Here is a 13,792-nt window from a genome sequence, read left to right as displayed (position 1 = left end):
GGTTACCAAAAAAAATTACCTTTTGCAGAATTTCTTCATGGGCAACTGAATAGATAGGTCTTAGTGGCCAGTTAGTCCTCACACTGCTAAAGGTACAGGTATAAATCCCAGCAGAAACAGCTACTGGGGTATATTGGCATATTAATATTACTGGCTGTGGGTAGCTGAGTTGGGAATATTGCACTTAGGCCTTTCAAAACTAATGTGATAATTACTTATTAAGGAACTATTTAGTGCTTGGTATAGTTATATGAAGAGATATAAAAAATTCCCCCCAGTCTAAATTAAACAGAACCTTAATCCTATGTTAGGGCTATCAGGACACACAAAAAAAAAAAAAAAAAAAAAAGGCCGACAGGGAGGGAAGAGAATTCAGGTTTATAAAAAGAAACACGTACACAATGAGCTGAAGGTTGTGCTTCTGCACTTCCTGGTCTGGGTGTGAGCAGAAGAGGAAATACCAAAATACCACCAGAAAAAACTATTCCCACAGCATTTCCAACCTGACTGAAACCAGAAAGTTCTGACAGTCCTGCAAAAAAGGGGAAAAAAAAAACCCACAGCAGACCCAGTCCCAAGCATCCTGTTCATTGGAAAGCCGACAAAATTTCCAAAGCTAGGAAATTTGGGCAGACCTAGACAAGTCTTTGTATTTCCCTTGAGTCATCATCTGTACTCTGTATTTTCTGCACTTTACTGATCGTTGGTGACATTTTCACTCTTCTGCCAGCTTTGAGAGGAGCACATTTCTGCCTTAGCCAGTTTAATTGCACCCATAACCACAGACCACCAAATTGCGTGCTAACCACAAGGCAGGGCACCATGGTCTGGTCTAACTCAGGTGAGGGGTTCCTTGTCGTCCCTTTCATTTTTTGAGCGTCAGTCAAGAGTACAAAGCTACATACACAGCAAGAACTAACATTTCAATGCATAAAATGCCATCAGTTTCAGCATTGCCCCATGTTAATGATTAAAACTGGATTCCTGAAGGCTTGCAGGCAGAAAAGACATGAGTTTGGTCTGGCTGGTCTCACACAAACCTTCCACTGATACCAAAGAAAGCCTTGAAGAAGAGCAGCAGGATCACATTCAAAGGGTTGTGCGGAAAGCTGGCACACTAGGCAATTAGTTTAAAACTTCAGATTTGGAAGCTCTGCAAAGAATTTGGAAAATGGCTCTTTCCCTTTATTGGTATAAAAAAGGAAAGTATTCTGTCCTGCTAAACCCCAAGAATTTAAACGTTAAAGTCTCTTGATTGATGTGCAGTAGTATACACTAGAATTCAGGACATATTCAATAGTCTAAGGAAAATCAGGGCTAAAGTAATATTGCTGTAGAAAGCTGTTTTTCCTGTAGATGTTTCCTAACTGAATTACTGAATCAAGCTTTTTTCCCTAAAATTAGAGAATCGAATCCCTGGAGCAGCTCCAAGGAGCAGCTCAGGAATGTTCAGCGCAACCACAGCCTCCAGCTATGGGACAGAACAAAAGTTGCAACATTGATGATGCTTTATCTTCCGCATCTTACTCCAGCAACACTTCCATGGGTGCCAACAATGAAATCTGCTTCAAAGAGGTCTGAAAAGATGATTTTTCCTTTTCAAATGCTGAATCACTGATTTTGAGACTGGTCAACTCGTTGCATTTGTGACCGTGGTTTAACTAAAACCACCTAAGGCTAATAATGCCATCATGGACTCTCACATCCAAAAATGAAGCGAAAACCTTAGCTAAGCCTCATGACTGAATGCAGCTTTCCAGTTCATTCAGAGCAGCATAGCACTCAGCATTTTCCCTCCAACAACAACAAGCCCCTTTCTGGCCTCCCGGAACATTGCTGCCTGAAATACGTTGTCACTCCTACTGCAAACTTATTTAAGAGACAATAGGAGGAATAGTTGGCACATGGATTCTTCTTAAAACTTAAATCTAGATCAACAATAAAACATAAAAGGCCAACGAAACATGCAAAGACACTCAGAAAATTCTCATTTTTCTTTTAAGATTAATTTTCGCTTAGATTGAGGCGTTGCAATTTACTTAGCGTGGGCCTCATTCTGTAAGTCTTTTCTTACATGAGCTCTTCTTAAAGTCACTGAGGTTGTTCATGTGAGTAAAAGTTACTTACATGAGTAAGGGCTCACAGAATCTGGCCTTACACATTTTGCTACGGTAAAGTTTACCTAGACGTTATCTGGGCTGTAGAGCAGCGTGTATTTTTAGGAATTAAAAATGGACTTCAGTTGTTTTTTTGGAAAAAGTTCTAACTTCAGCTTCACCCATCTGCTGTTTGCAGTCTGCTCAGCAGCCACACTGAATGGACGTGCTCAGCCTTTGTCCCACTCTCAGACCTGCTCGTTACCAACCATGCTCAGCCCCAGCGCGCTGTAACTCACCAGGACGTGTGCAGTCTGAATTCCCATTCCAGATTTGGTCCTCAAACCTAAGGCCATTATTCCATCTCAGACTAAAACATATTCTCCCATGGGCTGCTGAAAAAGAGCATGTTTCTTCACGTTTTCTTGCCACAAAAAGATAAAATAAAGTGAAATAAAATAATAATAATAAAAAAGGAAATCCAATGTACGGCGATCCCCAGAGTTCTGGAGTCTAAGAGTGTTGATCTGCATCCATAAATGTCCTGACGGGTGAGGAGACACAGGCACTACAACTGGAAAGAGAGCAGGAAGGAAAACCTACCATGTGAGCAAAGTAAAAAAAAAAAAAGGGGGAAAGAGAGAGAGAGAGAGAGAGAGAGAGAGAGGTCTGCTCAGTGGACAGCACTTGGGCTGATAGCAGGGATTTCAGGAAATCCAAACACTCAGACAGGAAATCTGAACACTGGATAAACATGCCATAATCTCCACAGATACAGTTAACGTGCTGCGTCTCCCGTTAACCCTTAGCCTGCCCATGGCTGAGGCTGAAATCAGATATGCAACGCCTGGAAACACAAGCTGCCCCGGGGGCTCCAAAGTCTGAGCAGCAGCCCCGCGTTCAACCCTGCCTGCTCCTTCCCTCGCTGCTCTGGCAAGGATATTTTCCTCACTTTATTTCTACGGAGTGATGCTTTAGTTCAAACGTTTATGATTTTCCTCCTCTGAGAAGGAGATGATATCGCAACCTGTGCCCTGCAACAGCTGGGCAACCTGCCTGAATGCCGGCGTGCCACCAACCAGTGGCTACCTGGTAGTCCCAAATTAGTTTTACCTGTTTTTTCCTCTCTCTTTTGCTGTAATGCAAGATTTATATGGCTGTCTGTAAGATACTTGCAGGGTACCAGTGATGATTTACTCCAGGACTAGTGCAGCAGGGTTGGGGGGGGCACCTTAGAAATTAGAGGGAGAGTGTTCTTAAAGGAACAGGGGGAGTTTGAAAACTCCCTTTATGCCGTTTTGTCAAGGAATTGAGGCTCAAACTCTGCAGTCCTTAGCAAAAGTAAGATGAAGCCTGTTTGGTTGCTTCTTTCTGGAACATAGACTTTGCTCTTTGTGTCTTGTGTTCACTTCCCATCATTAAAAACATCACTTTTTTTTTTTTTTCCTTTGAGGCTTCTTAATTGGTTTCTTTTATATGATCTACCTTGGTTAAACTATTAATGTAAAACTCTTAGCTAGCTACAAAAGCAACAAGAAGCAGTAATATTTCATAGACCTGACCCCTCGCTCCCACAGATGTAATTAATAAAGTGAAGTTTACGTGGGAGTTGTCCAATTTAAATCCATAGGACTACAAGCACACACACACAATTAAGCCCCTGCGTGTTTGCAGGCTGGGGACTTCACCGTGTTTTCTGCAGGAGGACAACTGCAGGCTTCACTGGTTTTCAGAGGTTACTGACTCCTAAGGCAAGGGCCTGCTTCCAAAAATGCTCCTTCTCCCTTAAAATTGACTTCTTGGGACAGTCCTGCCAACAAAGCATGTTGGAAAGAAAATGTCGTGTCTTCAGATTTTCCCGTTCTGCTAGGACCTCATAGCAATAAAATAATGATAAAAATTAGTACTTTGACTTTTACTTTGCCATTTGCTGGTGGAAGTAATTAGACACAGAGGTAATATCCACTGACTGGTGCCCTTGCTTAAGGCATTGGCAGTTAGCTCATCTGAAATAGCCTTAATGTAAGTCCCAAATGCAGTATTAACCTATATCATTATATTAAGGTACCCACTAGGAACAAAATAGGAGTGCTATAGGAAAAGGCTTCCTTCAGCACCTTCTACTACTTATGGTGTGTTTCTGCTTATTATTTCAAAGACAGAAGCTCTGGCAAACCAACATCGGTTACAGCATTCCCTGGAAGTGGCCAGGCTTGGAAATCACGCCTGGTCTACTGAGACAGCTTGTGTTGGCCAAGCGACGTCGTGGGGAGCCTGGCAGCAGAGCTGGGGTGGAAAACGGGGCTTTTGGGGCATCCCTGCCTCAGGAAATCTCCTCTGGTCTCCAGCCCAGTTCTGAGTCAGGAAACCTCTTTCAAGTTGGGTCCTCACGTTCCCAGGCATTCTCCTACTACTTTTTAGGATGCATGAGGCCAGTGATGGAGGTCTGTCCCTACGAGCGTGGCTGGAGTGCTGGCGGCAGCATCTGTGCAAATAGGTGGTAGAACAAAGGCTTGGCTTTAGAGGCATGAAGTCATTCCCCTTGCCTAGCACGTGCTACATGAAACAAGTATCAAATGGTTGCTTGATGATGTCAGGAGGGAACTGGTGGAAAAACAAGGAAAAATTAAAACATGTCAGGGTTGGACTTTTTTTTTTTTTCTTCATGTTCCACGTGCTTTGCCAGTGAGCTATTTCAGTTATTCACTTTTTTTCCATACAAGTTCTTCTCTTGTCACGGTTTTATTCACCTTCCCTTTTCTTGTATTTTCCCCTTAGTGCCACTCTTTCCAGTAGCAAAAGGAGAGAAAAAATAGAGGAAAAGAATAAAGTGCAGCATTTTCTTTTCAGTATAACTGGAAAAAAGAGAAAATATTCATAAACGCTCAAAATATGCATTTTGAAAAAAAAAAAAAGCCTTTTAAGATTGAAAGACTTTTTATTTGAAAACATTCGAGCAGCTCTAGAAAAAAGGGAGCTGGGGGAAGTGGGATATAATTTATTACCACTAACATCTGCTGTAAATCAGTTAGAGGTAGGCAAACATTCCCTGCCAGGGCACAGTTAGGTCAAGGTGAGAGGGGATAAAGCCATAATTAAAAAGACCAGCGTCCTCTAGCTACCTTCAACAGGCTGTAAGCAGAAGAGCAAGTGCTTGCTGCAAAACTGTTTTTTTGTCTAGAAAAATTTCAAAGGGGGGGAAAAAAATCATTGGTATATTCAATGGAAAACTAACTGTTTATAAAACAGCTCCAACAATTTCCATACAGAACCACAAAGTATTATACTTTTCTGTTTTTGTAGTTAAAAATAAGTTGAAAAAAGGTTGTGCTTATTGTGAAAAGTTTCATTTAATGAGAAATTTCTGTTGAAAAGCTCTACAGAAAGGTGTTATTGCCAGTCTTGGTATAAGGGAGAACAGGGACGGCATGGTAGGTAGAATAACGAAGATGACAAAAATAAACCATACAGAAACATTTCAGGAGAAGCAGGGTAGAGAGAAAACTTCAAACTCAGGCCAGCAGAGTTATCGAAGCTAAAAAGTGGATAAAGATTCCTGAAAGGGCACAGCAGCTGGAAAAAATCCACCATCACCTGAGAAAAAAAGCCAGTGGCCTTACTCAATACAGATGTGAAGATGCTTGCTTTTAAATTGGAAAAAACCCCTCCACCACATCCACCCTTGATGTACCCACAGCAGCTGAGCTTTCTGCTCACTTGCTCTGTATCCCCAGGATGTAACTTTCTATAGTCCTAGAGCTGATAATGAAAGTCTCACTTCCTCCACAAAGAACTCTATTGCTACTGAATTAAGACAAATCAGTTAATTAAAGATTAAAAGGGTTTAGCTATGTATGTGAAAGATAAAGCACATGAAATTATAATTGAGATTGTGAACAAAATGCTCGAGAAAGAGTTATCATTAACCTACGAGGCCCCAAGCTCTGTTATTTTTCATGTTTCAATGACAAGCCTTATCATTATAAATAGTTAGGATTTTTTTTTTCAGTATAGATTTGAAAGGAAGATCAGTTCTTTAATTTTCACCTCTCTACTTATTGGATTTGGAGAAGACTTCAACAGAATAATTAAAATATTTGGAGAAAGAAATCGCAGGTCCCAGTTTTGTCATTCTTCACCCTTCAGTCACCCTGAGGCTTTACATCCTTGAAAAAAACGACTTAATATATTCACGAGAAACTAATTTACTTTCCCTTTAGAGCATGGCCAGCCCTGTGCTCTCAGCAATCCCAGACCTCTCAGTAGCTACCAAAAACTGGATGCCAGAGAAATACTGTGACACGCTTAAACAAAGTTCCTCATTCACACTGTGACTCTATCTGGATTTACAACAACATATGCTAAAACTTAGCAAACATTAGAGAAAATGAGTAAAAAACTCTGACCAAAAGGATTTCATAAACACTGACACAACTTACCATAAACTATAAACACTATGTTTCTCGCAAAACTTCAGTAATTAACTGGTGTAGAGACTTCTTGCTGCGCTACAAAACATATCTCTTTGTGCACTGGCTTTCAATGTTGATGTTTGCTTGGAGATCCCTGCCAATTTTATTACTAGTCCGCTCCTTCCTAAATGAGCAGTCAAGGAGGTTTACTTTTGAGACCAGCATCCCTGCTGGCAATGCTGCATTAGGAAAAGCACCGAACCCCCTTCAACCAGCAGCAAACCTAAGCGCTCTTACATTACACAAGAAACGTTGCCACGTTCCCCTCTGTTCATTCAGTGAAATACAGCAGAAGCTGTGTTCTAACAGGTTTAATGACATGTTTGTACATTTATTAAGCAAATAGCACCTCTTGATGTTACGAAAAGGTCCGGGCATTAGAAACTGCCTTGACAAGAAGCACTTGACCCTTGGTGGTAACTACAGGCTGTACCAATGCGCAGGAGGCTGTGCATGTTTCATTTTCAACTGTTTTTATGTTTTTAATTTTCTTTTTTTTCAATAGGGGAAAGAAACACCGAAGCATTTCCTTTTTGCCTCTCCTTTTCATTCATTCTTCCTTCTTGCAATGGCAAAAAAGGGGAATTTTTTCATAGTCGTCTTCTTCTCACCTAATTTTGTTTTTCCAAGGTGGCATGTGAAAAAGGAAACCAAAGACATGTCCAAACAATTTTTTTTTAACTAGCTCTGCTCAAATTACGCTATATAGAAATATAATTAGTAAAGGGTACTAAGGAAAACAGCTGTCACCTAAAGATGTCCCCATGGTATGAGTGTAGATTCTGGCCTCATCACTTACCAGAGATATGTGGAAACTCCAGATAATGTTCAGAGACAACTAAAAGTTGAATTATACACCACAGTCACCAGTAGTAATTAAATGCTACTGTGTGGGGAAAAGGCTGAAATTTGAATTTCTGAGTCTCTCTGCATCATTCTCTATAGGTTTCCAGGCCATCAGTTGTGCTGAAAGGGCTGGGTTAGGAGGACACCTTGGACATGCTGTGAGCATCACACCAGGCTTGTTCTGCCTTTGCCACCAAAGTCTTCCTCAGCTTTCTTTCTAAAAACGGGTGAAAAAGATGCCTCCTCAGTGTATTGTCATTGGTTTGTTGCAGAAAATTTAAATGATGAACACAACATGTGAATTCCAGACATTCATAAACACTATCACAAACCCCCAGATGATCATCAGATTGGTTTAGCAATTATGGGATTTTTTTAAAAAAAGAAATGTAAGATTCTCATGATCTCAGTCTTTGGAAGTCATTTGAGCAATAATTTTAAGCATTTTTTTATGAATGAAAACTAGACGCGTACATAAAAATTAGTGCTAAATTTCTTTCAATCCCTTATCACAAGGAGCTGAACATTTAAAATTATGGATGGGTGCCATGAGAATTGTCTTAGACATGTGAGAATCAACATTGTTATAAATGCTGCAAACTTCATGTATACGACATAGACTGTATACAAGAGCTATTAGCCAAGGGAGCTTTAGTGGAGTCTGGAAAATGAAAGGTCACAGGAAAAAAAGTTATTTCTAATTCCACTTACAGCTTTTGGAAGTAGGTGTTGACCATCATGGCAACATGTCTACAATGATGAAGGTAAACTCAAAGCCAGATTTTTCCCCACGAGTGTAATCCTTTAGACCATGAGATTTTTATGTGTATGCATATGTGTGTGTAGTCAAACTCCAAACCCTCAAATGCTGATGAGGAAACAGGACAGAGAAACAAAACAGAAGGGTAAAATACAAGCCTGGCCTGTTATGGCCCTGAAATATGTAGATGAGAATGAGATGGCCCAGCAGAAGGTGGGGACTGCTGCAGAAAGATGGGACTTTTGCAGGGAGAAGCCAGGACGGGGGGAGTAGGTGGTGAAGTTGCCTCCATTAGATCCAGTGAGTCAGAAAGTGCTGTATCGCATGCTCAGAAGTACTGCAGCTCCTGTCCTCCACTACCAATGCACCTGGGACCATCACCAGAGAGGTCTGATGGTTCCTGGGGAGAAGAACATAGTGATTAGAGAAGAGTCATTGTCACAGAAGGACTGCAGCACTTCCCTGAAGGAGGAATGGGCTCTGCAGGTGTCTTGTTTCCATATTTCTCCCCATCATATCACTGGTCTGGCTGGTTATGCTCTGGTTATAGGCTTCTCCTTGGGAGACGCTCCTTCAGCTCTTCTGTGGGAGGTGGTGGCCACCTTCATCCCACTCTCACTTGCTGTGAGCCCCTCCGTGAGTGTTCGTCAGCTGAAGCACTCATCCTGGCTCAGTCAGGATATCTCACTTGCGGTCTGCCATGTTATCATTGGAAGTTTCAAACACTGCAGTATTATGCTGATCACACATCCGTTTTAGGGCTACACAGCACATCCGTGGAGGAGGGTCATACAACACCAAGCATGAGTTAATCCTCTTTCTGAATGACTCTTCTTCTGTTAAACATCTTGCTTTCCTACATTTTAATTGCAGCACACACTGCCTCACTAGCTTTGTGCTTCAGAAGGAGGTACCCATATCTCCTGGTGCTCAGGGCAACCACGCAGTAGTGTTCATGTGGTGATTCTCATAAAAATGAGGGATCGTGACTTTTCCTTATGTGGAGGTCAGATGAGTGATCTGCTATTCAATCTTTGGTTACTCAGTGACTAAAGGCCAGGGGTTTATAACCTCTTCCTAACACCCTAACACCTTCCAACCAGCCTTTCTGCTGCCTGGGGCACAGAGCACGCTCTGCCCCAGTGGTGCCCATGAAGTTTGATGTGGCTTACCCCTTCTGATTCTACTTCGGTCCTAGGAAGCAGATTGAGTTGTTAATAAATATTCATTAAGCAGATTCATGGATAATGCTAAGTTCAAGCTCTTATGCTGGCCTTGGTCAACTCACCCAGACTTCCTTTAAACTGACAAACCCCAGGACACTTCCAAACTGCTGTCTAGTTGTGTTTTGGCTTCATCCCAACCTGGAGCAGGACCCAGGGATGTGCAGTAACCCCACTCCCCTCATATGCTGCCCTATACCTTCTGGTCAGGCAAGACACAGCCCGGGTCTCTCTGGCTACATCCCTTATCTTCGTGAACTATGCCTCAGGATGGGGTTCATTTTCTTGTTAGGTGCTTTATGTTGGTTATGTTTGCACTGTCCGTAAGGATTGCATCTCAATTTGCAGCTCTGTACCTGAATTTCTCTGGGTGGTGAGCCCATGGTCTTCCCCAGACCAAAGCCTGAGTGGAGGCCAACATCTCACTGGTGCAGATGATCAATAGAATAGAATATTTCAGTTGGAGGGGACCTACAGTCTTCATCCAGTCCAACTGCCTGACCACTTCAGGGCTGACCAAAAGCTAAAGCATGTTATTAAGGGCACTGTCCAAATGACTCTTAAACACTGACAGGCTTGGGGCATCGACCACCTCTCTAGGAAGTCTGTTCCAGTGTTTGACCACCCTCTCAGTAAAGAATAGTGGGCCCTTCGCTACAAGAAAGACATTGAGATGCTGGAGCGTGCCCAAAGAAGGGCAATGAAGCTGATGAAGGGTCTAGATAGAGCACAAGTCTGATGAGGAGCGGCTGAGGGAACTGGGGTTGTTTAGCCTGGAGAAAAGGAGGCTGAGGGGAGACCTTATCGCTCTCTACAACTACCTGAAAGGAGGTCGTAGTGAGGTGGGGGTCAGTCTCTTCTCCCAAGTAACAAGTGATGGGATGAGAGGAAACGGCCTCAAGTTGCACGAGGGAAGGTTTAGATTGGATATTAGGAAAAATTTCTTCACTGAAAGGATTATCAAGCACTGAAACAGGCTGCGCAGGGAAGTGGTTGAATCACCATCCCTGGAGGTATTTAAACAATGTGTAGACGTGGTGCTTAGGCACATGGTTAGTGGTGGACTTGGCAGTCTTAGGTTTATGGTTGGATTCAATCTTAAAGGTCTTTTCCAACTTAAATGATTCTATGATTCTATGAAATGCTTCCTAATGTCATGTCAACTTCCTCTGGCTCAGCTTTGAACCATTCCCACACATCCTACCACTGGATCCCAGGGAGAAGAGGTCAGCACCTCCCTCTCCCCTTCCCCTCCTCAGGAAGCTGTAGAGAGCAATGAGGTCACCCCTCAGCCTCCTTTCTCCAAACTCGACAAACCCAGAGTCCTTAGCTGCTCCTCACAGGACATGCCTTCCAGCCCTACCACCAGCTTTGTTGCCCTCCTCTGGACGCATTCAAGGATCTTTGCATCCTTCTTAAACTGTGGGGGCCAGAACTGCACACAGAAAAGTCAAATGCAGGCTTGAGCCCTGAGCCAACACAGAGGTTCAAACATATGTCTGCCTCAATTCTCCATGTACAAATGGGGATAATCACTATTTATGACCTTACAACACGTGACTCAGATATGCTACAGGTCATAGATTGCACAGATGCTTCAGGGATGGGATTTGCAAGGCCTAAGCATGAGTTGTAAGAATTGGGTGCTATCTAACATTTCTACCGTTATGGCTCTAGTGGTCAAATTGGATTCTTCACTGTATAAGAAACTAGAAAAAATGTCATACAAGGCGGACTGGATGACATCATTTTTCCCTCTCTTGCTTCAACACTTTATATATATTCAATATGAAAGCTTGGTTTTGTCTCATAAAATGTACAAGAAGTTTAGAAGAAAGTAACATTCTTGTCTGGGGGAGCTCCAAATTAAATGATTTCTAAGTGGACCTGAAATCAAGAGCCACTGCTGTTTGCTGTGTGAAAAAAGAGAGGAATATTAACTTCTGTGGGAGGAGGAATTGTACCTTAAAAAAAAAGTTGCTATTGAACGCAAAGCTGGTTTGGAAAGCTCAGATAATTGGAAACACATGTTCCTGGCTGCAGGCATACAGCACATAAACTGCAGAAGAAAAATAATAATAGAAAAGACATAGAGTATTTGAAAATATAGTGAGAAAAGTCAACATTTTACAACTTGTTAATAGTGACTATACCTGAAATATTGTCTCACTTTGCTGTTAGCCTTAAGAACACAAATATATCTGTAGACTTTCCAGTGTACATCAACTTTTTGATAAAATAGAGATGCCAGGTATGTTGGATGATAGTATTACGTAAGGAGAATATTTTAGTAAACTATCTGAACAAAGATGACTCATAATGATACAGATGAATATTTTATTTTAAACACAAAATGTTGTGAATTACTTAGCACCTAAAAATAACACGCCCCCCTTTTAACTTTCAATGAACTGTGTTGACGTTGCAGGAGTTTCTAACTTTTTCAGTGCAGCAAATCATTCGTCTTTTGTAGTCTGTTAACGCAAATATCTCTTTTCAGGCCAAAGCTTTGAAACCAAAGCACACATAAACCCCCTCACACCCACACTCCCTTCAGTTTGCAGCTTTTTGTTCCACCTCTTTCCCTTCTTGGGTAGTAAAAGCCACAGGAGGAAGGAAAGGCTGTGGAAATCTGCACAGAAAAATGAAAATTCAATGTATACTGTAGAATATACCATAGCCAAACTGTAAGGGAGCATAGATTGGTTACTTAAAGCTATGTGGGCAGAGCTGTTGCAAACCTGCCTCTTCCCCATCTTTGGCCACTAAGTTTCTTCCCATCCCTGTTGGATATGTGGATATGTGTTTCTCTCTCCTTGAATCATCCCTGATTTTCCCTCCCTCTCTTCTCGGCAGGGGTGAGTTTTGCAGCTCTCAGATGTCTGTGCACTGGCCCAGCTGTAGTCTAGATCAGTCCTGGTCAGCTCTGGGCTGGCATATCCTATGTGTCAAGGGTGTCGTGGGCAATTTTGGTCACTGAAACCTAGACTTGTCTGCATATATGCTGGCTTTCAAAGATGTGAAAGGCACATCTCTGAAAGCCATTTCACTGTGAAATTTCAAGTTCTTCTAATGAAGGGAAGGAGTGAAGTTTCATGAGTGCTGTAACATGGGGGCGGGGAGAGGAGGTGGAAAAGGAGCTTTCCCTGCAACTTCATCATCTCGAATGACTCAAGCTTTTAAGCTTCCAGAAAGAAATAATTATTTAAAATAGACCAGCCTGAGACAGACAGCTAAGGTAGAAAATGGGGCACAAATAGATACAGCTTAGTGAACTAATTTTCTCAGGGTTTTCATATGGTTGAGGCTATTTCAGTAATCGATGGTGCTTCGTGCAAAAGATTGTCATCCAAAGGCCACTGGAGTCAACAGGAAACTTTCCCTCAGCTTCTGTGATCTTCAGGTCAGACTTCTGGATCATTCAGTGCTGTGCCTTTTATTATATTCATGGGGAATACAACATATATGGTGCATCAAAAGCCAATTCTAACACTGCATCTCAGGCTTAGCATAATCTTGCATTTTACACGTTTCATTTCCCCACTTTGCTAATGACACTCGGTTTCTCTTTATCATGTACCACCTTAACTGTGTGGTTTAATGTTCTTTCTTCTGCTAGAAGCCAGGTAAATTATCTCATCCGTGAAAAAAATGAAAGGATCCTTCAGAGGACAGACAGAAATAGAAGTTGTACACTGTGGGATTTTGAAAAGCCTGAGCAATGACCAGGGTATATTTTATTCCAGTAAGAGTAGAAACTTATTCCCACGCCTACAGGTGTTTTCCAGCTTTTCTGCGATGAGCTCCACATCTCAATAAAGAAATTGCCTCATGGGCACTTATCCTCCGAGTCATTGTGTAACATCCCTGTGGCAATTTACATTACATGGAAAATCATACTGAAAAAGCATTTGTGCCTCTTTTTAAGAGGTCTTTAGAGGAATATGGGTATTGACCTTCCTGTAAAAGTTGACCATGGTTTCTGCTTTTGCTGTTTATCTCATCTCTTCTCCTTCCCTTGGCTCTGTTCCTCTCAACTGAAGTCCAGGATGAAAGCCAGCATACTGCAGGCACAGTGAGTTCACCAGTGCGCTGTGGACCACAGCTAAGGAATCTCCATCGCCGTCCTTTTCTAGTGTGAAGCTTCAGTGTGACATGCAAAGTGCTAACAGGATCACAGATCATATTTAATAAGCAAAATAAAAGAAAGGCAAGTCAACACCCCTAGTGATTACCTAAGAGAGAGCTTTACAGCCAAGTATAGCACCTCTCCCTGATGCATTCTGCTGTATTTTTCCAGGGTCGTTTGCCTTGTTCTTGCAGAAACAACAGGATGGCACTGGGACCTGAACTCTGACTCTCTGCTGTTTCTGCTGTTCTGGATGCTGATGCTGC

General features: G+C 42.1%; 1 protein-coding gene across 5 annotated transcripts in view; it reads right to left on the bottom strand.

Annotated features, from left to right (window-relative positions):
• ASAP1 (ArfGAP with SH3 domain, ankyrin repeat and PH domain 1) overlaps positions 1–13,792 on the bottom strand; it is a 191,809-nt gene that overhangs the window by 159,287 nt on the left and 18,730 nt on the right. For 2 of the 5 annotated variants that reach the window (XM_041122804.1, XM_041122805.1), the window contains exon 1: positions 2,396–2,666. The exons of 1 other annotated variant lie outside the window; for it this stretch is intronic. The gene's annotated coding sequence lies outside the window, so the exon portion shown is untranslated. Of the gene's footprint in view, positions 1–2,395; positions 2,667–13,792 lie in introns of those variants that run through there. 2 more of the 5 variants (XM_041122802.1, XM_041122803.1) reach the window with 2 other exon arrangements.

This window comes from Aquila chrysaetos, chromosome 4 (genome assembly GCF_900496995.4).
Source record: "Aquila chrysaetos chrysaetos chromosome 4, bAquChr1.4, whole genome shotgun sequence".
NCBI lineage: Eukaryota > Metazoa > Chordata > Aves > Accipitriformes > Accipitridae > Aquila > Aquila chrysaetos.
This window is presented reverse-complemented; position numbering and strand designations above follow the sequence as displayed.